Consider the following 24,867-nt stretch of genomic DNA (forward strand, 5'->3'; position numbering starts at 1 on the left):
GCCTGCCTCAGGCTCCCATAGTGCTGGCACTGGAGGTGTGAGCCACCAGGCCTGGCCAAATATAACAGTTGTTTCTTAGTCATCCTCTTCCTTAAATTATTGCTGATGAATTTACGCTCAATCTCCCAGTTATCTCTTCTTGTACAATGGATTTGTGAATGGTACTATGAGTCCCAAATTGTTATCTCCAGCCAATCTCTTACCAAAGCCCAAATCATACATGACTCTATTGCACATACTCATGTTTAACAGGCAACCTGATCTCAAGGCTACACACTGAATTCTGATGCTCCTTCCTAACAACTTTCCCCAAGTGTTTCCCATTTCACTTCATAATAATTACATCCTGTTGCAAAGGCCTATAACTGTAATGTCATCCTCCATGCTTTTTATCTCATCGTTTCTATTAATCCTCAAATTCTGCATGTTTTCCTTTTAAAACAGGCCAAGAATCTCAACACTTTTACCTATTTCTCCTGCTGTCAGCAAGATACAGGTTATCCACATTTCTTATCTGATTAACTCAGCCGCTTTAGTGATCTCCTACCTTCCGCTATTACAATGATTACACTATTACTTCTATTAAACTATGTGAGTTATATTTCAGATACTATAAAATTAACAATTTTAAAGTATGCATTCAGTGATTTCCAGGATATTCCCAATGTTTTGCAATCATCACTATTATTTAAATATATAATGTTGTCCTTACCTTAAAATAATTCCACCTATTAATATTCAATCCCGGCTTCACTTTTTCCTAAGCTTAAACCATGGTTTTTATAATGTAACAAACAACCATATATTATTTTCTTCTTCTTCTCTTTTGCATATCTTCTTCTACCATACTTTCTTGTTCAGAGTCTTAGTACACCCTACAACTTCAGAGGTTTTGCTCTCTTTGTTGTTTCAAGAAATTTGCTCAAATCTGCTTTGAGTTTATACTATTCACCTGCTTATAAATGAACCCACCATCCTTATCCTTCTGACTTAAAAATAAAATCACTAGATTTTGTCACTACTTTACATTAAAGCCGAAATATAAGTTCCATCAGTACATGGATTTTTCTCTTTTGTTAGGTGAACTGGCATTAACAATACCTGATATATTCGCAGTTGATTTGATCCTTTTATTTTTCTTATTTATTTATTTTTTTTGTTTGTGGCAGGTGGGTAAATTGTGATTAAATCTTGTTCTGTTGCTCAACCTGGAGTGGCAGGATCTCGGTTCACTGCAACCTCTGCGTCTCAGGTTCAAGCAATTCTCCTGCATCGGCCAGCAGAGTAGCTGGGACCACAGTCACCCACCAGTCCAAATGGCAGTATTTTTTTTATTATTTTTTAACATTTTTAGTACACATGGGTTTCATGATGTTGCCTAGGCTGGTCTCAAACTCCTCACTTTGAAAGAAATACATTACATAGATAAGGCAATGCATACTGAGTTTTTATATTATAAAACTGTTTTGTTCATTAATAATACTTTACTTTGAAAGTATATTTTCATTTGGAAAAAAATTAGCACATGATTTTTTTTGCTTGCTTTTGATCAACTAGTTGAACATTTGGTAGCCATCACATATATATTTAAAACCATTTATGTCCATGTCCTTCACCCACTTTTTGATGGGGTTGTTTGTTTTTTTCTTGTAAATTTGTTTGAGTTCATTGTAGATTCTGGATATTAGCCCTTTGTCAGATGAGTAGGTTGCAAACATTTTCTCCCATTTTGTAGGTTGCCTGTTCACTCTGATGGTAGTTTCTTTTGCTGTGCAGAAGCTCTTTAGTTTAATTAGATCCCATTTGTCAATTTTGGCTTTTGTTGCCATTGCTTTTGGTGTTTTAGACATGAAGTCCTTGCCCATGCCTATGTCCTGAATGGTAATGCCTAGGTTTTCTTCTAGGGTTTTTATGGTTTTAGGTCTAACATTTAAGTCTTTAATCCATCATGAATTAATTTTTGTATAAGGTGTAAGGAAGGGATCCAGTTTCAGCTTTCTACATATGGCTAGCCAGTTTTCCAGGCACCATTTATTAAGTAGGGAATCCTTTCCCCATTGCTTGTTTTTCTCAGGTTTGTCAAAGATCAGATAGTTGTAGATATGTGGCCTTATTTCTGAGGACTCTGTTCTGTTCCACTGATCTATATCTCTGTTTTGGTACCAGTACCATGCTTTTTGGTTACTGTAGCCTTGTAGTATAGGTTGAAGTCAGCCAGCATGATGCCTCCAGCTTTGTTCTTTTGGCTTAGGATTAACTTGGCGATGCGAGCTCTTTTTTGGTTCCATATGAACTTTAAAGTAGTTTTTTCCAATTCTGTGAAGACAGTCATTGGTATCTTGATGGGGATGGCATTGAATCTATAAATTACCTTGGGCAGTATGGCCATTTTCAGGATATTGATTCTTCCAACCCATGAGCATGGAATGTTCTTCCATTTGTTTGTATCTTCTTTTATTTCCTTGAGCAGCAGTTTGTAGTTCTCCTTGAAGAGGTCCTTCACATCCCTTGTAAGTTGGATTCCTAGGTATTTTATTCTCTTTGAAGCCATTGTGAATGGGAATTCACTCATGATTTGGCTCTCTGTTTGTCTGTTATTGGTGTATAAGAATGCTTGTGATTTTTGTACATTGATTTTGTGTCCTGAGACTTTGCTGAAGTTGCTTATCAGCTTAAGGAGATTTTGGGCTGAGACGATGGGGTTTTCTAGATATACAATCATGTCATCTGCAAACAGGGACAATTTGACTTCCTCTTTTCCTAATTGAATACCCTTTATTTCCTTCTCCTGCCTAATTGCCCCGGCCAGAACTTCCAACACTATGTTGAATAGGAGTGGCGAGAGAGGGCATCCCTGTCTTGTGCCAGTTTTCAAAGGGAATGCTTCCAGTTTTTGCCCATTCAGTATGATATTGGCTGTGGGTTTGTCATAGATAGCTCTTATTATTTTGAGATATGTCCCATCAATACCTAATTTATTGAATGTTTTCAGCATGAAGCGTTGTTGAATTTTGTCAAAGGGCTTTTCTGCATCTATTGAGAGAATCATGTGGTTTTTGTCTTTGGTTCTGTTTATATGCTGGATTATATTTGTTGATTTGCATATATGGAACCAGCCTTGCATCCCAGGGATGAAGCCCACTTGATCATGGTGGATAAGCTTTTTGATGTGCTGCTGGATTTGGTTTGCCAGTATTTTATTGAGGATTTTCGCATCAATGTTCATCAAGCATATTGGTCTAAAATTCTCTTTTTTGGTTGTGTCTCTGCCTGGCTTTGGTATCAGGATGATGCTGGCCTCATAAAATGACTTAGGGAGGTTTCCCTCTTTTTCTATTGATTGGAATAGTTTCAGAAGGAATGGTATCAGTTCCTCCTTGTACCTCTGGTAGAATTTGGCTGTGAATCCATCTGGTCCTGGACTCTTTTTTGTTGGTAAGCTATTGATTATTGCGACAATTTCAGAGCCTGTTATTGGTCTATTCAGAGAGTCAACTTCTTCCTGGTTTAGTCTTGGGAGGGTGTATGTGTCAAGGAATTTATCCATTTCTTCAGGATTTTCTAGTTTATTTGTGTAGCGGTGAACAGACACTTCTCAAAACAATACATTTATGCAGCCAAAAAACACATGAAAAAATACTCACCATCACTGGCCATCAGTGAAATGCAAATCAAAACCACAGTGAGATACCATCTCACACCAGTTAGAATGGCAATCACGAAAAAGTCAGGAAACAACAGGTGCTGGAGAGGATGTGGAGAAATAGGAACACTTTTACACTGTTGGTGGGACTGCAAAGTAGTTCAACCATTTGGAAGTCAGTGTGGTGATTCCTCAGGAATCTAGAACTAGAAATACCATTTGACCCAGCCATCCCATTACTGCGTATATACCCAAAGGACTATAAATCATGCTGCTATAAAGACACATGCACAAGTATGTTTATTGTGGTATTATTCACAATAGGAACAACTTGGAACCAACACACATGTTCAACAACGATAGACTGGATTAAGAAAATGTGGCACATATGTGCCATGGAATACTACGCAGCCATGAAAAATGATGAGTTCATGTCCTTTGTAGGGACATGGATGAAATTGGAAATCATCATTCTTAGTAAACTGTTGCAAGGACAAATAACCAAATACCACATATTCTCACTCATAGGTGGGAATTGAACAATGAGAACTCATGGACACAGGAAGGGGAACATCACACACTGGGGACTGTTGTGGGGTTTGGGGGGAGGGAGGGATAGCATTAGGAGATATACCTAATGCTAAATGATGAGCTAATGGGTGCAGCACACCAGCATGGCACATGTATACATATGTAACTAACCTGCACATTGTGCACATGTACCCTAAAACTTGAAGTATAATAATAATAAAATAAAATAAAAAATAAATAAAACCATTTATGTCAGACAATAGTAAATTAAAAAAATATGTATTTCTTAAGTGCTCCCTTATATTTGGTGTTGGTAACCAAATTAGGTTTTATTGAATCATGTGTTAAAAAATACTGAAACCTCAGAGTAATGGGAAGCCAAAGTTAGCGGTATTATATGTTTATATTTAAAATGTATGCATTAAAAATATTTTCATAACCCAAGCCTTGAAATTGCTTAATGTTATTTTAGTTAAAGTATAAGAGAAGTATGGCTTTAAAAATCATAATGTGAGAAGAGAACTTTTGAGTGCATTTTATGACTTCTAAATGTCCACATCATGCCAAAAAAGTAAGTAGCAATGTTAAAATCTTACACAGAACTGAAACTCAGTGTGGGAGGTAATATCAGTAAGTTAACGAATGATAACAAAATTTAGTTTATTTCAAGAGAAAAGTGAAGGTTAGAATACAATTAACAATAGCATTCTGTACAGATCTTTTATTGGAAAATGTGAAATTATATTCATATATATTTTTCTTTGGGTGACTATATTTTCTACCACATTGTAGGAGTTTCAACTAAACTCACTCCTTAAAAGATCCGATCTTTGTCTTGTGGGATCTATGTAGAGAGAAGCATTTCCTTTTTAAAAACTCATTTTGTTAATTTATTTAACAACTGAATTGGCATAGTTTATATATATATTCTAAAGAGATTTTTTTTAAACAAACACTTTTTTTAACAAATAGATGTAATATCATTAAAATACAGAACTAAGCGGTCCATAGTTAAAAATCTGTATGGTCACTCTATTTGTTGTTAATATGAAAATTCAAAGTGTTCTTTCAAAATGACTGTGTTGATGCTGTGTTGATGAGTTTTTGTTAATATTAATTTGTCAGTTGATGGAAATAAGAGTGGGCAGAATTATTATTTTCATAGTACAAGCATTATTTTTTCTTCTTATCTCAGGTTGTGAAGCACTTTTTGAATGGGAATATCTGCTCCCTCTTATATCTCACCCACCAGAAAATCTCGTGGGACTTCAAAATGCTGGTACTTTTTATCACATGAATTCTGTGATCCAGCAGCCAGATATATATGTGTGTGTGTGTGTTTGTGTGTGTATATATATTCCAATGGAGACAGTATTCTTGCAATTGAATGCATAAGTGAAAATGCAGACAATGATTTCATGAAGATGAGAAGCAGAACAGTGAGGTAAATTCTAATTATTAATTACTATTACTTTGAAGATTCTGATAGCAGCTACTGTTTTTATCTCTGAAATTATTTTACTTTAAAAGAATTATGTGGGAATTACTTTTCATAATATGGCTAAAACCTCTGAGATACTATCACTGACATATTTATATTGTCTGTGTATCATAAGATGTGCTTCTATTTAAATTCTCTAATATTTTCCTCAAATGCGAGGTTTTCCTGCTAAAGAAAAAAAATTATTCTTCAAATTATGCTATGTGAACTTGTAAAAAATATTAGTTAAGAATTATCATCAAACTGCCTATGAAAAGTATTCATTTGAAAATAAAGCAGTGAAAAAGTTAAGTTATACTGATAGATCACCAGTTTAGGGTATACCTCCAAATAAGTGAATATGGAATACCTGAATTTTGCTGTTTATACTCAAACTCTTTATTATTGTTATTATATTTTTACTTTTCTGTATAGATATTGATAGAAACTAAATTTAAAAATTAGAATATTTTAACTGTAGTAAATGATTCTCCTAGAATTTCTTCATTTTTTTCCTTTCGGTGGGCAGAAATAGTTTGTCTTTCAGCTACTAGTTTCTGAGCACTTATCATTTATAGGATTACAAAACACACACTTTCTTTCTCTTTTCTAGATCCAGTAAATTACATCATCCAAACATCGCGGTCACGGTAGCTTTACTTTTAGTAGAGTCTTCATATGGGATGTTCACCAATACCTGGTTAACAGCCACTATTGGAAGAAAAAATTGTAATGTAAGTTCTGGTACTATAGCCCATATGACCCCTAGGGTGTTGAATTTAACACATATAGAGATGGTTAATCACACCAGTAAGAAGCAAATGAAACAGACAGAATATAAAATTGCAAATTAGGTATCTTACCTTTGTATTTGGTTGCTTATGCTTTATGTTGTCTCGGCAACGTACTGAGGCATGTATATCTGCCTTGTTTCTTTTTCTGTGCAATCAGCTTCTCCAGGGCAGGAACTGGATATTATTTACTTCTTTGTCACAAACCTAAGACAAAATGAAAAACACAGAAATGTCTTAGATACTTGTAAACAAACTGTATTTTGCTTTATGGCTACAATCATGTTTTGACTATTGGAGCTTCTGTCTATGCTCCCCTTCCTTCCACAACTACGGTTAATAGATATACTTACTGAGTGTTAATAATTCTGATTTCACCATGTAAATCATCTTATCTAATTTGGAAAACACATTATTCTCAAAAGAAGATACTGAATCCTAGAAAGACTAAGTAACTTATTCCCCCAAAAGTTACTTATTCCCCAAAAGTTACTCATGGCAGAGGACTCACTTGTCTTTACTCCTGCCTACTTGTTCAAACTTTACTATATTACTTCCAGTGTATGTTATTATTTTATTACTCTTTTATAATAACTTTTCTGTGAACTCAATTATAATAGCCCATGTTTGAAATAAGCAATAATAGTGAAAATTAAAAAATAAATAAAGTACTTTGAAAATTAGGAGTATAAAAAATATATCATTTTATTCAGTAACTTTTGGTATTGGTTGCAACTTCTTTCCTTACATTTGTAAAGTTAAATTAGTGCATTACTGATTTCTTTTGGTCTTTAATGTTGATCCCCAAGATAATTTACTAGAATATTTTTATTAATTTGAAGACAAATCAGAGTTAAGTAAGACAGGAGGTAGAAAAGAGTACAATATTAGTGTCCTAAGACACCTTCAAGACATCTTTGTTCATTTAGCTATTTTCAAACTACAGTCCTATATACCCAAAGAATTTTGGTAACAATTAAGGTAAATTTTAAGTGAGTGATTATTTCAGTTTTATAAAAACCTCAATACATTAACTGAACATTACTCAGAAAAAGGCTTCCTATAAGGGACATTATATTAAGTGAAATTAGCCAGGAAATATAAGGGACAAGGATTGCATGTTTTTATTCATATGTGAGAAATAACAAAGTTGATCTCATGAAGGTAGAGAATAGAATGACAGTTTATTATAGGCTGCGAAAGACATTGAGCAAGAAAATAAGTGAGTCAGTTAATGGATAAAAAACACAATTAGAAGGAATAGGTTTTAAAGTTTGTGTAGGAAGGATATTATAGGTATGAATAATTTCTTGTAGATTTAAAAATAACTAGAAATTTAGATTCGGAATGTTCTTTAAACAAATATGTCATATATGTCAAATTACTAATATACCAATTACTAATATGCCATTTAAACATTTGGTCATTTCTCGTTGTGTGCATGTATACAAATAGTAGTTCTACTTTGTAAATATGTAAAATTATAATGCACCAATTTAAAAACAATAAATGGTGGTCTATTTAAATAAGAAATTTCACTAAAGCTGGCCATTTCTGAATTGTAAAAAGTTCTTTCTCTCTACACATTGGGTCTTTGTGATCCAAATTCTGATTTTAGAAGTACTTGCAACATGTTCTTGGGCACAGTGAGGCCATGGCAGAAAACCCACACATGCCCCTCTTCAGCATTAGCTGGAAATTGTGGTCCAGGCATTCCTGGATGCCATGAAACAATATGTGCCATTGGAAAGATAATTACTAGCTTGTCTTGCTTTGGTATTGAGACTGCTTCTTTGACGGAAGACCGTAAAATAATTATAAAATTTGGAACACCCATAAGGTGTTGGGCATATTAAGAAAACAGTTTAATGAGGAAGTGCTCAGAAGACTTCCAAAATAACATAAAAGGTGGCTTTATAGAGTACAGTGTTAACAGGGAAGTGCAAGGAGGTGCTTATCCTGTTCAAGGGCAAGTCTGGTATTTTCTAGCATCAAATTTGGAACAACCACAGGAATTACTGGATCCCACTCTTACACGGGCAATGCCCTTTGAAGAGCTCCCTATTGACTACAACAACCTGCTTGGTTGATGAATGACAGTTTCAATGTGGATGAACAATATCCTGTTGGCAGGCTTTCACAGAGACCAGAAATAAAAAAGACCAGTTGAAGATGGAATGAGCAAATTAGCTCAATGATTGAACTGCATGCTGTTTTTTCTTAAATGAAGGATTAAAACTTTAAACTATTATTTTATAAAGACAATTGTCTGAATGCATGAGTAGTAAGTAATAATGAATGTCCTGGCCACATGAACAGTAGAAAACTGGACTTTCAAGCAGATGCCAGTATGTGACACTTGTACTTTCAATGGCCGAGTGACATCCTGACATCTGCATAATATTAAAAATTTAAGACGTACATTAAAGAAGGACATGTTGATTTCCATTTGAAGTATCCTCTCCAGGATGATTGGGAGGTGATTGGAACCAGGACAACATGATGTATTTACTTGAGGTGGCAAACTTATAGAGGTGCAGCAGTAATGCAGAAATAGGATTAATCTACACATATTTCTCTTGTACTCTCTAAGGAACAGAAATTCCAAAATCTAAGTCTAGGCCAGAAGAGAAATGTATATGGCAAATAACAATAGGCCAAATAGGAAGGGCCATAACATAGTTGGATTAAAATGTACAAATATCAGTAGCCCTGATAGTGTATTTATGGGTCTTGACTAATGTAGACTGCATTTTGCATTCATAGTGGTCAATGATAATGCTTATATACTATAAAGAGATTTAAAATCATAGTATATTCTAACCAATTTGAACAAACCAATTACTGTTCCTCAAGCTACGCAACACACTTCATATCCTATTGTTTCCAACAATGGGCATAGAGATATTACATGAAATTTTAAAAAAATATGAATTTTTTTAAAATCAGAAGGCATTTATATCTTCAGTGAACACTACATATAAGAACAAAAGCTTTAAAATAATATAGAAATAAACTAGGAGACTTACTGATTTCGAGGAAAATTGTGACCGGCTATCAAAGCAGTCAGAAATCTTGGCGCAATGGTACTTCAAAGTATGTGGATTCTGATAATATGCACTTCCTGGGATTAGATGAAACCAAATTTTAGAAGCATCACTTAATAAATTCTACCACAACAGTGCCCCAAGCACAAAATACAACCTACCATGCTCCACACATTGTGACATATGAAACTTGTGCAGATTGGTTTTAATATTTTAGAATTTCTATTAAAAATATATCCATATTCTTTATCTTAACAAGAAATTAAACTATCAAACATTAAATGGAAAGAAAATGTAGAATGAAAATATCCTTGTTTTTTTACATTTTTCCCGTTTTATATTTTTTTTTCTGGTGATAAAATAAGGTTTCTGAGCAATACAGCTGTTACTCTGGGCACCTGCTGTAATTTAGGTAATTCCATTTCTTGGCTACATGAACTTGATGAGAAGTCATGCTAAATGTTACAAGAAGAGCTTTAAATGATTAACCTGGCCAGGTGCAATGGCTAACAATCTGTAATCCCCGCACTTTGAGAGGCTGAGGTGGGTGGATTGTGAGGTCAGGAGATCCAGACCACCCTGGCCAACACAGTGAAACCCTTTCTCTACCAAAAATACAAAATTAGCCAGGTGTGGTGATGCATGATTCTAATCCCAGCTACTTGGGAGGATAAAGCAGGAGAATAGCTGGAATTCAGAAGGTGGAAGTTGTAGTGAGCCAAGATCGCAAACATTGCACTTCAGCCCAGACAACAGAGCAAAACTCTATCAAAAGAAAAAAAGAAAGGAAGGAAGGAAGGGAGGAAAGAAAAAAGGAAGGTAGGAAAAAAGGAAGGAAGAAGGAAGGAAGGAAGGAAGGAATGTGGGACGGAAGGAAGGAAGGAAAGAAGGAAGGAAATGAAACAAGGAAAGAAAGAAAGAAAGAGAGAAAGAAAGGAAAGAAAAGAAAAGAAAAAAAGAAAGAAAAAGGAAAGTGAAAAGAAAACTACCTTACTTATGTTGTGGCTAATCTTCCTAGAATATTTTAACAAAAACATTTGTTTCAACTTAGAAGTACCTAATGCTAGATGACAAGTTAGTGGGTGCAGTGCCCCAGCATGGCACATGTATACATATGTAACTAACCTGCACAATGTGCACATGTACCCTAAAACTTAAAGTATAATCAAAAAAAAGAAGTGCTTATAAATGGTTCTTGTTTATATTTTTGGTCAGTATTTTTTTTAAGTACACTTTGTATTACAGCTGTTAAAATTGTTAATTTTTACTCCCACTGGATTTTGAGAAAATCTAAATAAGTTGCTTTATGCTCTTATTGAAATATCACACATTTTTTTATGAACTAGGACAAGGTAGTACCTAATTACAAAAAAAAAATCACAAGGGTAAAATAAAACATGACCCCACTTAAACTATTCTTCTGATCATCTTGTCAAAGCTGTCCTAGATAATTTTTTCTTAATTTGCAGTCACAGCTGATACGTTACAAAATATGTAAGAAAATAATAATTGAAGACTACATAAGTAAAGCATCAAAATAAGTTTGAAAAAGAAAATTATTATTATTATTTTTATTTTACCTGTTGATACATAGAGCCTGTTGAATGAGGATATAATGGAGCATCTTCTGTTGGACAGGTCTTATGCCCATCTAAGACATCTTGGTCATCTGGCTCGAAATTCTAAATATTTAACAAGATTGACAATTTGATTATAAAAGTAACTTTGTACCTTATATTATATTTTCTTCATTTAGAATAAACTTTTAAGAAATGTAAGAAAGCTGACATCTATAACATATTTACAATTCCTGCAAATGATTTATAATAGAGGGGAAAATCTGAATTATTTTAGCTACATCATTTTTACACCATTTCACACAAGTTGTTTCCAAAAGGAAACTTACTTTTTAAGAACAAACAAACCAATGTTAATCATTTAACAAAATAAAGATTTTCAGGGCAAGATTAATACATAAACATTGGCTTACACATTTAAAAATTACTCGTCTTTTTCCCAGATTTATATGCTGCCCTGTGGAGGCTTCCCCCCACCCCCTTATCTAGACAAAGTTCTCAAGCATTTGCAAATGTCATCCTAACACTATTTGATCTTTCTAAGAAATAACCACTTGCTGTTTTATTGTTTCGTACTGGAGGAGACCAATTTCTGTAGACATACTGAATTGTTTCCAGTATATGGCCTTCTTTCACCTTTCTATATACACTAAACGAGTCAATTTTCTTTTCTTTTCTTTTTTTTCCACATGAAAGCACAAACACAGTCCTTCGCTTCCACAAATTATGCAGCTGAGTTTCCCACATTTGGGGAAATCTCAGGGGTCAGCACATCTGGAGTGCAATAAATCAGCCTTTCCCTGAGAAAGCCACCTTTGTGATCATGTTGTCTCCCCTGGCAGAGAAGTTTCCATTTTCTTTTTAAGACTTCCATTAGCCTTCAAAAGAAAACACAAATATAAATGTAATAGAATTTAGAATAATTTCCAGTATCAGCTTAAAATGTTAATTTCAATCATCCATGATTACTGTCTTCTAAAAAAGTTCAAATTCTGACACAGGCTTCTACAAAATTATAAGAAAAAACACTATGGTAAACAATGAAATAACTGCTAAATAAAGCTACCATACATTTTATGCACTGATATGCTCATTTTTGATAGTGACTCTTATGGCACCCTATTGTATCTAACAGCCTTTCCCAGCCTTCTGGAATTTTATTATGTGGTCTAAGAGCTTTAAAAATAAGCAGATGAAAATAATTTATTATATATAGTAGTAGCTAATATTTCATTGCCTATTATGTGCCATTCAGAACAAGTGTTTGAGGTAATCTAATTAATATTAGAGTTAGTTTCCTAAGCGGGTAACCTTAGTAAATCCATTTAACAAATACAAAAATTACAGTTAGGAGAAATACTTTGCCAGTTATTACAGATTTAGCCAGTTGAAGGGCTAGCTAGCAATCTGACTCAAATATCTGACCTCTTGACATGTTACCAATTTAAAATGTTTTGCTAAATATACTATCCATGCATTACTATAAGTGAATTAAACACAGTAATGCTATATTACTTTTCATAGTTCCATTTGTTATTCTATACTTAGGATTATGCTCTGTGGCACAGGCTGGACTACAGTGAGAAGATGATAGCTCATAGCTCAATGAGGCCTCACACTCCAATGTTCAAGGAATATTCCTGCCTCAGCCTTCCAACTACTTTGGATTAGAGAAATGCACCACCATGTCCAACTCACCTCATTATTTTTACTAAATATGAGCAGTCTTTTATGACTACCTTTTTTAAGAAAAACAAAACTTACTTGGTGTTCACTCATTTTTCAGGGACATTTTAGAAGGTAAAGCAAGAATCCTGTGATTATAAAACAGCAATATTAATTGGCAGTGCAAAATTGATTTCAATTCTGTTAATATAAGAACACACACGATGGGTAAAGGAATTTTCAATGGCAACAATAAAATTTGCCTGATTTGCTAATGATCAGTCATTTTCTTTCAGAGCTGGCTAAAATGCAACATATTTACATTGCTTAGTGTTTACTGTTTACTGTCTACTGTTATACTGCTTACTGTCTACTGTTCTTAGGAGTCAATTTTAAAAGTTGCAAAAAAATGGCTTCTGTCTTTTTTCTCATTACCATGACAAAAAAATAAAATAGTTTTTTTCTCTCTAGCATGTATCTTACTTAATATAATTATATTATATTCCAAGTCAGAGACCAGGGTTTTTCTTTTTGCCATAGGAGCATTTATAATATAAATTTCTTTGGAAAAGGTAATTTTAGTAATCTAATTATTTAACGTAAAGAATAACACGAATAGGCTTCCTGTTATACTTATAGTACACATTTCACTATCTTATTCTCTTAAAAATTATAATAAAGGGAAAATCATGTCACTTGCCACATTATCAATAGTATCAAAAGTTTTCATGTGCAATTTGGATTAATATTATCTTTGCCTGTATTGTTATCTACTGCCTTGAACGGTGCTTGGTACACAGCAGATGCTGATATATATCTGTTGAATACCGCCTGTTGAATAGACTAAATGTTCATTACACAAACCATTTCAAACTTAATAAGGAGAATAATAAATTAATACATGAGTCCCATATTAATCCACATAATTGATTTTCCACGTTAACCCAACATGTATACCTTTACGGTAATCACATCCTTTGATGAGAAGAGGCTAAGATGTGATTTAGCCTTACTTTAGAGCAAATAAAAGAAGTTACATGGTAAACAATATATGACTACAAATAATTTTTAAAATGGCATAAATTAAATTCAATTGATAGGAACTCTTAATGTCATTCACAACATTAATTAATCTGCTTGAAATCTATGATGGTGGACAAAAGAAGAATTAGAAAATTTTCATTGTTAAAATCTAATATTTCAGTTGTTTACAATTTAAGATGATCATTTGCCTTTAATCATTGTGTTCCACAGCTTTATAATAACTTTAGTTTATTATCAGGTTTTCAGTGTGCTTATTATAATGTCTACTGAGTGAAAATTTTGTGTGTTTGTGGGGGTGTGTGTACAGAGTTTCCAGATATATAGTATGATTTGTTTCTAGAATCCTATAACAACAAAACTTTGAATCTCCTGGTAGAGTTGGGCAACTAATTCTGGTGCAATTCTTAGGCTTCTTTTACTGCAGATGATACAACTAAGAGTTCTAGAATAATGCTAAAGATCAGTTTTTAGAATAAGCACAGTTCTTTAAAATTATCATTTTTCTCAAAATCAGTCTGGCCAAGATTGTGAAACCCCATCTCTTCTAAATATAAAAAAATTACCTAGGCGTGGTGGTGGGCGCTTGTAATCCTAGCTACTCAGGAGGCTGATGCAGAGAATTGCTTGAACCCAGGAGGTGGAGGTTTCGGTGAGCTGAGATTCTGCTCCTGCACTCCAGCCTGAGTGAGAGAGTGAGACTCCTTCTCACACACACACATCATCATAGTAATAATAATAATGATAATAAAACTCTTCTCTGACATACTAATTAAACTAACTACTTAGAGGCTATGGATTGCTTTTGGATAAGTTAATATTATCTACCATGATAACATTAAATTAAAAAAAAATTCCATTCTAGGACATACCTTTCTGTGACTCTTTTTCATTATTACATCTGTGGTAACACATGTATCCTTTTAGATGATTCCAGATTGTGGACATATGTATCCAACTCCCCATTACAATTTTTTATTTGGTGTCCCATATGTTTCTAAAATGCAATCCACTCAAAGAGGTTCTATTTTTTCTATCAGTAAATTGCATTACTATTCCCACAACTTATCAAATCACACCCAGGACATAGGTGTTAACATCTCTTTCCTGCTCCACTTCCTCAAATCTCCAATTACAAACACCTGGCTATCCTAACTCATAAAGAGCTCATAAATTTGTCTACACATATGTTCTACATTGCTAGTTTTTCTATTATGGAGCACCCACAATCTTTTTCTACAGATAATTTTGAATACTTCCTTACTGTGGTCTATTGTGGAACTTTCTATTTTATAGCTAATGACATGCTACTAATATATGCCTTTTGTGATCCTCTAGTGGTTTATCATGTTACACTGAATATCTCACATGATTGCTAAAAAGCCAAGTTATGTCAATACTAAGTCTGTACCCATTCGCTACTTAAAAAAAAAAGCTTAACAAAGTAGCCCTTTTCTACTGCAAGATGCTTTTTACTCTTCAAATCTGTCACATACTCCCTATAGTAGGCAGGAGAGCACTTTGTATTTCTCTTGTTTATTATGATGCTTTGTAGCCCACCTGGGCTGTTAGTTCAGTACTGTATTTTCAAAATCATAATTAAGACAGATTCAAAATACTTTATCTGAAATGCAAAAAGCTCAATTAAGCAAGGCTTTTAAAACTAAGATTCTTATGCAACTCAATTTCCGATGCAAAAAAGACTTAATTGAGGGAAGCTACTTAAGCCTTCATTCATGTACCCTTCACCCTTAAAGGGAACATCCATTGCTTTTATAGAAGCGTTAGTATGTTTGACTCTTGGGTACTTTTGGGAGCCTTACAGGGAATGATATACAATGTGATGCAAATGTAATGACTCAGTTTTCTCAAATCCAAAAATTCCTAAAACCTAAAACATACTACCTAAATGCCTTAAGATGTATAAATGTATATTGAACCTTGGCAATTAAATTTAAACTTATGTTATATCATAAACCAACCGTGTGTTGTGTATGAGAAACTAAAATCTCAAGTTAAATTGAGCAAAACAAAAATTTTGTGAGTTCTTAAGTTTCATAATTTTAAATTTAAAATAAATATTGTATTTGTGTTTCTATAATGTATGCTTCTACTCTACTAGAAGTATCCCAGCATCTCAGATGTAGTCAGACTAGGCTGAGAAAAAGAAAGCAGAGATGGTCAGAGCAGGAAGAGGAAAGGGTAAAATTTATTTCCTCCTGAAGGTATATATTAATAATAAAAATACACTTTCATTACAGGAATGTGTGACCATAGAACTTAGTTTTAGATAGTAAAATATTTGTGATTCTAACAAGTTACTTAAAATGATCTGCTAATTGTCTGAATCATCATATAAATGTGACCTAATATTTATCAATATCAGGGAGATATTAACTAGTAATTAAATTCTAGCTATATCCAAAAATTAGTAATTTTTGAAAAGTTGCACTAACACCTGAATTGCTGATATTCAAATTGGACAACAGCATCTGTAATAAATTTCCCTTCTTTTCACTCATAAAAATGACATAAAATAACACTGAAAACACTACAAATATTTTTGTCGTACATTTCTGACAATCTATCCATGCCTTTAGTACTACTGTGCAATAGGTTGATGTGAGAAAAATCAGGCTACCCTAAGAGAGCTTTACTGAATATCACATTTCTTAATTTATGCTAACATCAACAAAAAATGTAAGTGAATTATTTATTTACAGTACCACTAAATTTCTTTTACTTTATTTTAACAAAAACATACATATATGGTAAGTTTCTCATAGAAGTCATTTTTAAATCTGAAAAGCAAAACAACCACTTGGGATCCCTTAAGGATATGGATTCCTTTTCAAGGTTCTAGAAATTCTGATTTAGATAGTGTGGATATGACCTGGAAGCCAGTACTTTTCAAAAAGCAACATTAAGAGATAACATCGGCTGGGCACGGTGATCCAAGTCTGTAATCACAGTACTTTGGGAGGGCGAGGTGTGCAGATCACAAGGTCAGGAGATTGAGACCATCTTGGCTAACATGGTGAATCCCTGTCTCTACCAAAGTATGAAAAAAGTTATACATATATATATGTGTGTGTGTGTGTGTGTGTGTGTGTGTGTGTGTGTGTACATACACACACACAAAAATGTGTATATATATACATATATATATATATATATATATATATATATATATATATATATATATATGTATATTGGTCAGGCAGGTTGCAGTGAAATGAGATCATGCCCCTGCACTCCAGCCTGGCCAGAGAGTTAGACTCAATCTCAAAAAAAAAAAATACAAAAGAAAAAGATAACATCAAGAGGTCACCAATCAGGCACAATATCTAATCTTAAAGGTTACCAGAAAAATGAAACAAGTGCATTAATATAAATTACCTGAGAATACACGAAATACATTAAAGTTACACAGATTTGCAATGCATTTTGATGTGTATATGTGTACATGTACATGGAATATTGCTTGTACATTAGGACACTTTACATGTTATAACTTGATTAAAATGTGCTTCTCATTTAATATATAAAAATAAAATAAATATAAAATAATAAAATAAAATAAAATATAAAATAAAATAAAAATAAAAATAAAAACATAATTGATATAAAATTATGAAAATATCTTACCTGAGCTTGCATACATTACAAACAAATATATTTCTGTAAATATAAACCCTATGCTCTGAATCTTTTCTTCTCAGGAGATCAAATACTGCTCTTAGTAACTGACCACTCTTGCTAAAGTTGTTACATTTCTCTGAAAAGCAATTATTCATTGGTGTAATATAATCAAGATTTAAAAACAACTTCTATTTGAATAATGAGTCCTGTTCTCATAAACAGCAAACATCTCACAAAGAAAATTATGAAGTACAATTCCTCTTTGAGAGAAAAAATGAAGAGCTGTGGTAAATTTTATTGCAGATGTTGTATGCTGTTATAATTAAAACAAAAACAACAACACTTCCACAACTTCAAAAGAATAATTTAAGCCATGCAGTTATTTATATTATCACTAATTTTAATTTTATGTTACAGGTTTTTTTTTTTAACTAAAATATATTTCAATTTAACCATTAGAAAAGGACATTTTAAAAAATATAAACCTCAGGGATTTCCTAAGTAACTGTGTATATTCAATACACAAAATCACTTAATCTTGTTTTTCAGAGAGTGCAGAAATCAGTATTCATTAGCATAAAATAATTTTTAGAACTCACAGGTGTTGTATTGTAAGCATGCATTTGTGTATGGAAAATACATCACTTAGAGTCATATAAGTTTGCTGATTTGAATTTGCAGACAACAGAATTTACTTGTAAGTATTTAATTACTCCAAAAAGCAAAACAGAAATAATAGCTGTACAATTACCTGACTAGAAGTGATAGAGCAGGAGCACCTTCATCTTGAACCAACACCATCACTTTAACATCCAGTTCTCTTTTTAGCCTCATGCATTTCAAGGAAATCACTTCTCTCCTAACTACAAATAACAAGCACATTCCTTTCCCTTCAGGTGCACTAAGATAGGGAAGCTAGAAGCAGACATGGGGGATACGCCTGCAACTCCAGAAAGATGTACAAAAACAGAAAAGGAACTCTCTCCCTCAGATAACCACAACAAAGAGACACAGAGGCAGTGCAAGCCTCTGATAAACTCTCCGAGACTGAATGGTGAAAAATTCTTAATCTGTTAGTGTGTGGCTCTGACTTAACCTGGCTAGCCACCCCTCTCAGATTGATTCAAAATAAACCTGTCTGTGTTGACTGTCAAGTCACCATTCAGGTTTCTCTCCTCTTTCTTTACTTCTTACATTGGGTGCTGAAATCCAGGACCGGTGTTGGGGCCAGAGGCTCCCTTGCATCCCAGGAAGCTGTGGGCAATGGCAGTTTACCCTAAGTTAACTCGTGGATCCTGAGAGTCTCTGGCCACATGCCCTATCTTTTCTCTCATTTTACTCTTAAAGAGATTTGTGTGAGAAGGACAACTGACCTGAAGGGAACTGCAAGGCTCAGGTCAGGGCTCTAAAACCCTCAAGTCTCAGGAATCCACCTCTGAGCACCAACAACAGTTATTTCACTTCCTAACACTGGCTCCCTCTTTCCTCTTCTCTCTCTCTCTCCATCTCTCTCATTATCTTACTCTCTCTTCCTCATGTGGCTCCAGTCTGGGAGTCCCTTTGCCAATTCCAACTGGAACATCCAACAACACTAATTCAGCCATCTGGCAAGATCTACCTCTTCCTGGTTTTCTCCTTGTACTGGAGAAAGTCTGGCCTGCTGTCCATTTCCTTGAAAGACCAATGGGACTAAGCTAGAGGAAATCTTGGGGACACACAGTGCTTTCTCAGCATAACTGTCCTCTTTCAGAAAGAGGATTCGTGGTTTCTGTCTATTGTCTGGGGACATCTAGAAGAAAACAGATCTTTTTCAAAGTAGCTTTATAGCAAATCCAGCTTCCCAGAAATTCTAATAGTTAAATATGTGAATGTACAAATATATCATTCACTTGTACCCATGGAAAAGAATATATCATTCACTTGTACCCGTGGAAAAGGTTTAATGTTACTGCCATTTACAGGAAAAACAAACAAACAAAAAATAACAGGTTTTACATTAAATTTAAAAATTGCTAAAAGTTACATTATAACACATAATTGAAGGTGCTAAACATAAATTATCATGCAAGCTGTATAAAACTGGTTTGGCCAGACACAGAGCTAGCTTGAAAAGTTATTTTTTTTCATACCCCATTGACACCTGTAATGCCAGGAAGACAGAACCGTTCACTCCCTTGAAAGGGAGGTGAATCCAGGGAGCCAAGAGGTCTAGCACAGCGGATGCCTTCCCCATGGAGCCCAGCAAGCTAAAATCTACTGCCTTGAAATTCTTGCTGCCAGCACAGTAGTCTTAAGTCAACCTGAAGTGCTTGAGATTGGTGGGGACAGGGACGTCAAACAGTACTGAGGCTTGAGTAGGTGGTTTTCCCTTCAGAGTGTAAACAAAGCCACTGGGAAGTCACCACACCTCAGCAAAGCTACTGTAGCCAGATTGCCTCCCTAGATTCCTCCTCTCTGGTCAGGGCATCTCTGAATGAATGGCAGCAGCCCCAGTTAGGGGTTTGTAGATAAAACTCCCATCTCCCTGAAACAGAGCACCTGGGGGATAGGGTAGCTGTAGGCACAGCTTCAGCAGACTTAAACCTTCCTACCTGCTGGCTCTGAAGAGAGGTGCAGATTTCCAACAGACTACTTCCTCAAGTGGGTCCATGAAGCCCATGCCTCTTGGCTGGGAGACTCCTCCCTGCAGGGATCCACAGACACTTCATACAGGAGTGCTCTGGCTGGCACCTGGCAGGTGCCCCTGTGGGAGGAAGCTTTCAGAGGAAGGAATAGGCAGCAATCTTTGCTTTTCTGCACCCTCTGATAGTGAAACACAGGCAAAAATGGTCAGAAGTGGACCTCCAGCAAAGTCCAGCACACCTGCAGCAGAGGAGCCTGACTGTTGGAAGGAAAACTCATAACAGAAAGGCATCTACTAAAAGGATTTCCACACACGCACACATAAAAAACTATTCAAAAGTAACAAACATCAAAGAACAAAGGTACATAACACACGAAGATGTAAAAAAAACAGCACAAAATGGCTGAAAATTCCAAAAACAAGAAAGTCTCTTCTCCTCCAAAGGATCACAACTCCTCATCAGCAAGAAAACAAAACTGAATAGAGAATGTGTTTTAGGAATAGACAGAAGTAGGCTTCAGAATGTGGGTAATAAAAACTCTTCTGAGAAAAGGAGAATGTTCTAACCCAATGCCAGGAAGCTAAGAACCTCAAAAAAAAGGTCAGGGAAATTGATAACTGGAATAACCAGTTTAGAGAAAAACATAAATCAAAAACACAGCAAAAAGACTGCGGAAAGATACACAATTATCACTTGCCAAATTGATCAAGTGGAAGAAAGATATCAAAGACTGAAGATCAACTTTTTGAAATAAAGCATAAAGAAAATGTCAGAGAAAAAGGAATGAAAAGGAACAAACAACATGTCCAAGAAACACGTGCCTATGTGAAAAGACGAAACCTACTTGGTTTGCTTGTTTGTTTGTTTGAGATGGAGTCTTGCTTGCCCTGTCATCCAAGCTGGAGTGCATGTCTGCAATCTCAGCTCACTGCAACCTCCTCCTCTCGGATTCAAGGGATTCTCCTGCCTCAGCCTCCTGCGTAGCTGAGATTACAGGCACACACTACCACCCCTGGTTAATTTTTGTATTTTTAGTAGAACGGGGTTTCAGCCTGTTTTTCATGTTGGTCTCAAGCTCCTGATCTCATGATCTGCCCACCTTGGCCTCCCAAAGTGCTGGGATTACAGGCATGAACCAACGTGCCTAGCTTAAACATGGCTCTTCTTTTTGGCTCAGATATAACTATAAAGTTTCCTGCTCTCTCAACACTAACCTCCATTACCTTTGTCATAAACATACTCCCTAAGGTATAAATCTTGCTGTATCAGAAACATACACTCTTTGGTCTCTTATCCATCTCTAACAAACAGTAGTGGAGCTTACTATGAGCAGAGAGGGGCTTATCATAGATTCGCTGTTCATAACAAGAGCTTTGATGTCACATTTCAGCTAAAGTACCAGCTTCACAGTCAATTGTGACCTGATAAAGGGGAAGAGTGAGCCCTTTTTAGTTGTTTCAGAGAATCATGGTAGTACAGTAGCCCACACATGGCTATATACTCAGTAAACAACAAGTCTTATTTTTAGTTATTCTGTAGTTCTATGTATGTTATTTCAGTTAAATGCTGATATTCAGCCAGGCACGGTGGCTCACGCCTGTAATCCCAGCACTTTGGGAGGCCGAGGCGGGTGGATCACGAGGTCAGGAAATCAAGACCATCCTGTCTAACACTGTGAAACCCCGTCTCTAATAAAAATACAAAAAAATTAGCCAGGCGTGGTGGCAGGTGCCTGTTGTCGCAGCTAATCAGAAGGCTGAGGCAGGAGAATAGTGTGAATCTGGGAGGCAGAGCTTGCAGTGAGCCGAGATAATGCCACTGCACTCCAGCCTGGGCAACAGAGCGAGACTCCGTCTCAAAAAAAAAAAAAAAAAAAAAGAAAAATAAATAAAGCTGATATTCATACACTCATATAAATGAATAGGTAGGCAAAAAGGAATGTTATGGTGCCTTTTTATTTTCAAGGGTTCTTGAAGCTCTTGTGATTAACAGTGCCAGGAAATTCATCACTTTTTAAAGTAGTTCTTTTCGGAGATGGTGTGGTTGGGAGGAGTTCACTTAGGAACAGATAAGTAACTAATAAGTTTGGCACTCAGCTGTTCCATGCAATAGATGTGGAATTTTAAAATAAGATTTGAAAGGGATGGACATTTTGTTACCATACAGATTTGTGACATGGCAGGTCAGGAGAGATTCCAAAGCCTGAGGACGCCATTTTACAGAGGTTCTGACAGTTCTCTGCTTATTTTTAGTATCAATGATTTAGGAAGCTTCCAGAACTTAAGTAATTGGAAAGAACCTGAGAGATTTCCTTTTGTAGTTCTGCATTCCAAGACTGGCATAAACAAAAGGCAGGTGTTTATAGAAGAACACCTGCATTATGCAGGAAGGACAGTGACTACCCTTACTTTGTAACAAGTGCAAAAGATGCCACAAATGTGGCAGCAGCCTTTGAAGATGGGGTTCAAAAAAGCTTCATCCCCAAGGGGCACCTGTAAGATGCCAGCCAGTGCTCTGCTGTATGAGGTGTCTGTCAGCCCTTACTGGGAGGTGTCTCCAAGTCATAATACACAGAGGTCAGGGATCCACTTGAGAAGACAGTCTGACCATTAGCAGAGCTGGATCGCTGTGATGGGAGGTCCGCTGCTCTCTTCAGAGTCATCAGACAGGGATGTTGAAGTCTGCTGAAGCTGCATCCATAGCTGCCCCTTCCCACAGATGCTCTGTCCCAGGGAGAGGGGGGATTTATTTATAAGCCCCTGATTGGGGCTACTGTCATTTTTACAAAAATGCCCTACCCAGAGAGGAAAAATCTGGCAATCTGAACACATCAGCCTTGCTGGGCTGCAGTTGACTTCACTAGTTCAAACTTCCCTGCAGCTTTGTTTACACCATGAGGATATAAGGGCCTACTCAAGCCTGAGCAATGGCGGATGCCCCTCCCCGCCGCCAAGTTCTAGTGTCCCGGGTCGATCTCAGACTGCTGCTGTGCTCGCAAAAAAGATATTTATTTGACATCTTGGCATCAGGGCTTTCAAAACCACTGGAGGATTTCTCTTCTTCATCTATTATGTTTTAAAATCATTCTACTTTGATTTCTCAGGAACTTGAACAGTTTCCTGTTAGCCCCATAGCCACTGCAGCCAGGTCCCAATGTAGCAGCACAACCTCAGCTCCAAGGCTGTCCCCAACCCAGCTGCCTGCATCTGTAGCTTCCAGGGCAGGGGAAAAGATTCCAGCCTCTTGTTTTTTTGAGAAATAAAATTGTTGTCTTAATTTCATTTTTACATGGTTTATTGCTAGTGAATAGAAATAGAATTTGTGGCTGGGTGCAGTGGCTCACATCTGTAATCTCAGCACTTTAGGAAGCCAAGGCGGGCACACCAGCTGAGGTCAGGACTTTGAGACCAGCCTGACCAACATGGAGAAATCCAGTCTCTACTAGAAATGCAAAATTAGCCATGCATGGTGCGGCATGTCTGAATCGCAGCTACTCAGGAGGCTGAGGCAGGATGACCACTCAAACCCAGGAAATGGAGGTTGCGGTGAGCAAAGATCATGCCATTGCATTCCACCCTGGGCAACAATAGCATAACGCCATAAAAAAGAAAAAAAATATTTCGTTTGTTGAAATTTTGTCCTGTTGTTTTGCTTAATTTGTTTACTAGATTTTATAATTTCTAGATGGTTCCTCATGGTTTTCTGTGTATGAGATCTGTGAGTAGTTTTACTTTTCTCTTTTACATATGAATGATTGTGTGTGTGTGTGTAAATATACATATATGAGTATATATATATAATTGATCTACTGTGACTTCTAGTAAGGGGTTTAATACAGTTGAGAATCAGTGCAGTGTTCCTCATCTTAAAGCCTTGGTTACCAACAGTTTAGATGATTGTTATGGGTTTTGCATAAAGACGTTTTAACACTTGAAAAAAATTTGAACCACAGTTTATTGGGTTTTTAATTGTTAAATATGCTGTCTTTACTTTCTGTAAAAGTCGAGACAAACATGGTTCCATCATTTGATTTACATAATATATTGAAAAGGGATGGCATTAGAATGGTAAAAATTCTTTGATTTTCTGAGAAAATTTCTTAAATATTGTGGTCTATAATGTCTTTGCTGTGTAAAAAATTCCATATACTATTATTTGGTTAAAGATTATGATGTCTATAATTATCAGATTCAGTAATATTTAGTTTTTTGTGCTGGTGATATCATATGTTTAATTCAATACTCACTTGGGCTTAGAAAGAGGTATGACTGCTTGTATTCTTATGGGTATAAGGGGTTAGAGGTTAGAGTCATAGAGGATGTATTTAAAGATTTTTAAGTATAATGGGGTAACCTTAAGGATAGGATAGAAACGGAGGATTTGGATATGTTTTACAATTGCAGAACAACTTCAGTATTAGACTGAGGGTTAGCGCTGGACTTGAGATAAGATTTAGTGCTGTGGTAGGATTATGGTTGCAGTTAGAGTTAAGATTAGGGTTATGGGCTAGGGTTAGGGTTGACTTTAGGGTTAGGGGTCATAATCAGGGTTAGAGGTTAGGTTTGGGGTTGGGTTATGCTTAGGTTTAGCATAAAAAGATAGGCTTACAGTTAGAGGTTAGGAATTAGGATTATGGCCAAGTTTAGGGTTGGTGTTAAGGGTTAGCGTGAGGGTAAGGGTTAGAGTGTTAGTGTTAGGTTTCAGTGTTTGGGTTAGTGTTTAGCATTAGGATGGGGCTTATGGTTATATTCAGTGTTAGGGTTCAGGGTTCAGGGTTAGGGTTTAGGGTTATTGTTAAGGTTAATGTTCATCATTTTTGGTTAGAT

The 24,867-nt window shown here is 35.6% G+C and overlaps 1 non-coding gene and 2 pseudogenes across 1 annotated transcript; 1 reads left to right on the forward strand and 2 right to left on the reverse strand.

Annotated features, from left to right (window-relative positions):
- Positions 1–19,021, reverse strand: part of LOC129530368 (testis-specific XK-related protein, Y-linked-like) — a 31,654-nt pseudogene extending 12,633 nt beyond the window's left edge.
- LOC129530438 (U1 spliceosomal RNA) lies at positions 11,756–11,919 on the reverse strand. The gene has a single exon (XR_008675826.1). It is a non-coding gene; the product is annotated as a U1 spliceosomal RNA (small nuclear RNA).
- A 1,221-nt stretch (positions 19,022–20,242) lies between the features above and the next one.
- On the forward strand, positions 20,243–22,539 carry LOC129530369 (ras-related protein Rab-9A-like; annotated as a pseudogene).
- Positions 22,540–24,867: the final 2,328 nt, after the last annotated feature.

This window comes from Gorilla gorilla, chromosome Y (assembly GCF_029281585.2).
Source record: "Gorilla gorilla gorilla isolate KB3781 chromosome Y, NHGRI_mGorGor1-v2.1_pri, whole genome shotgun sequence".
Classification (NCBI taxonomy): Eukaryota; Metazoa; Chordata; class Mammalia; order Primates; family Hominidae; genus Gorilla; species Gorilla gorilla.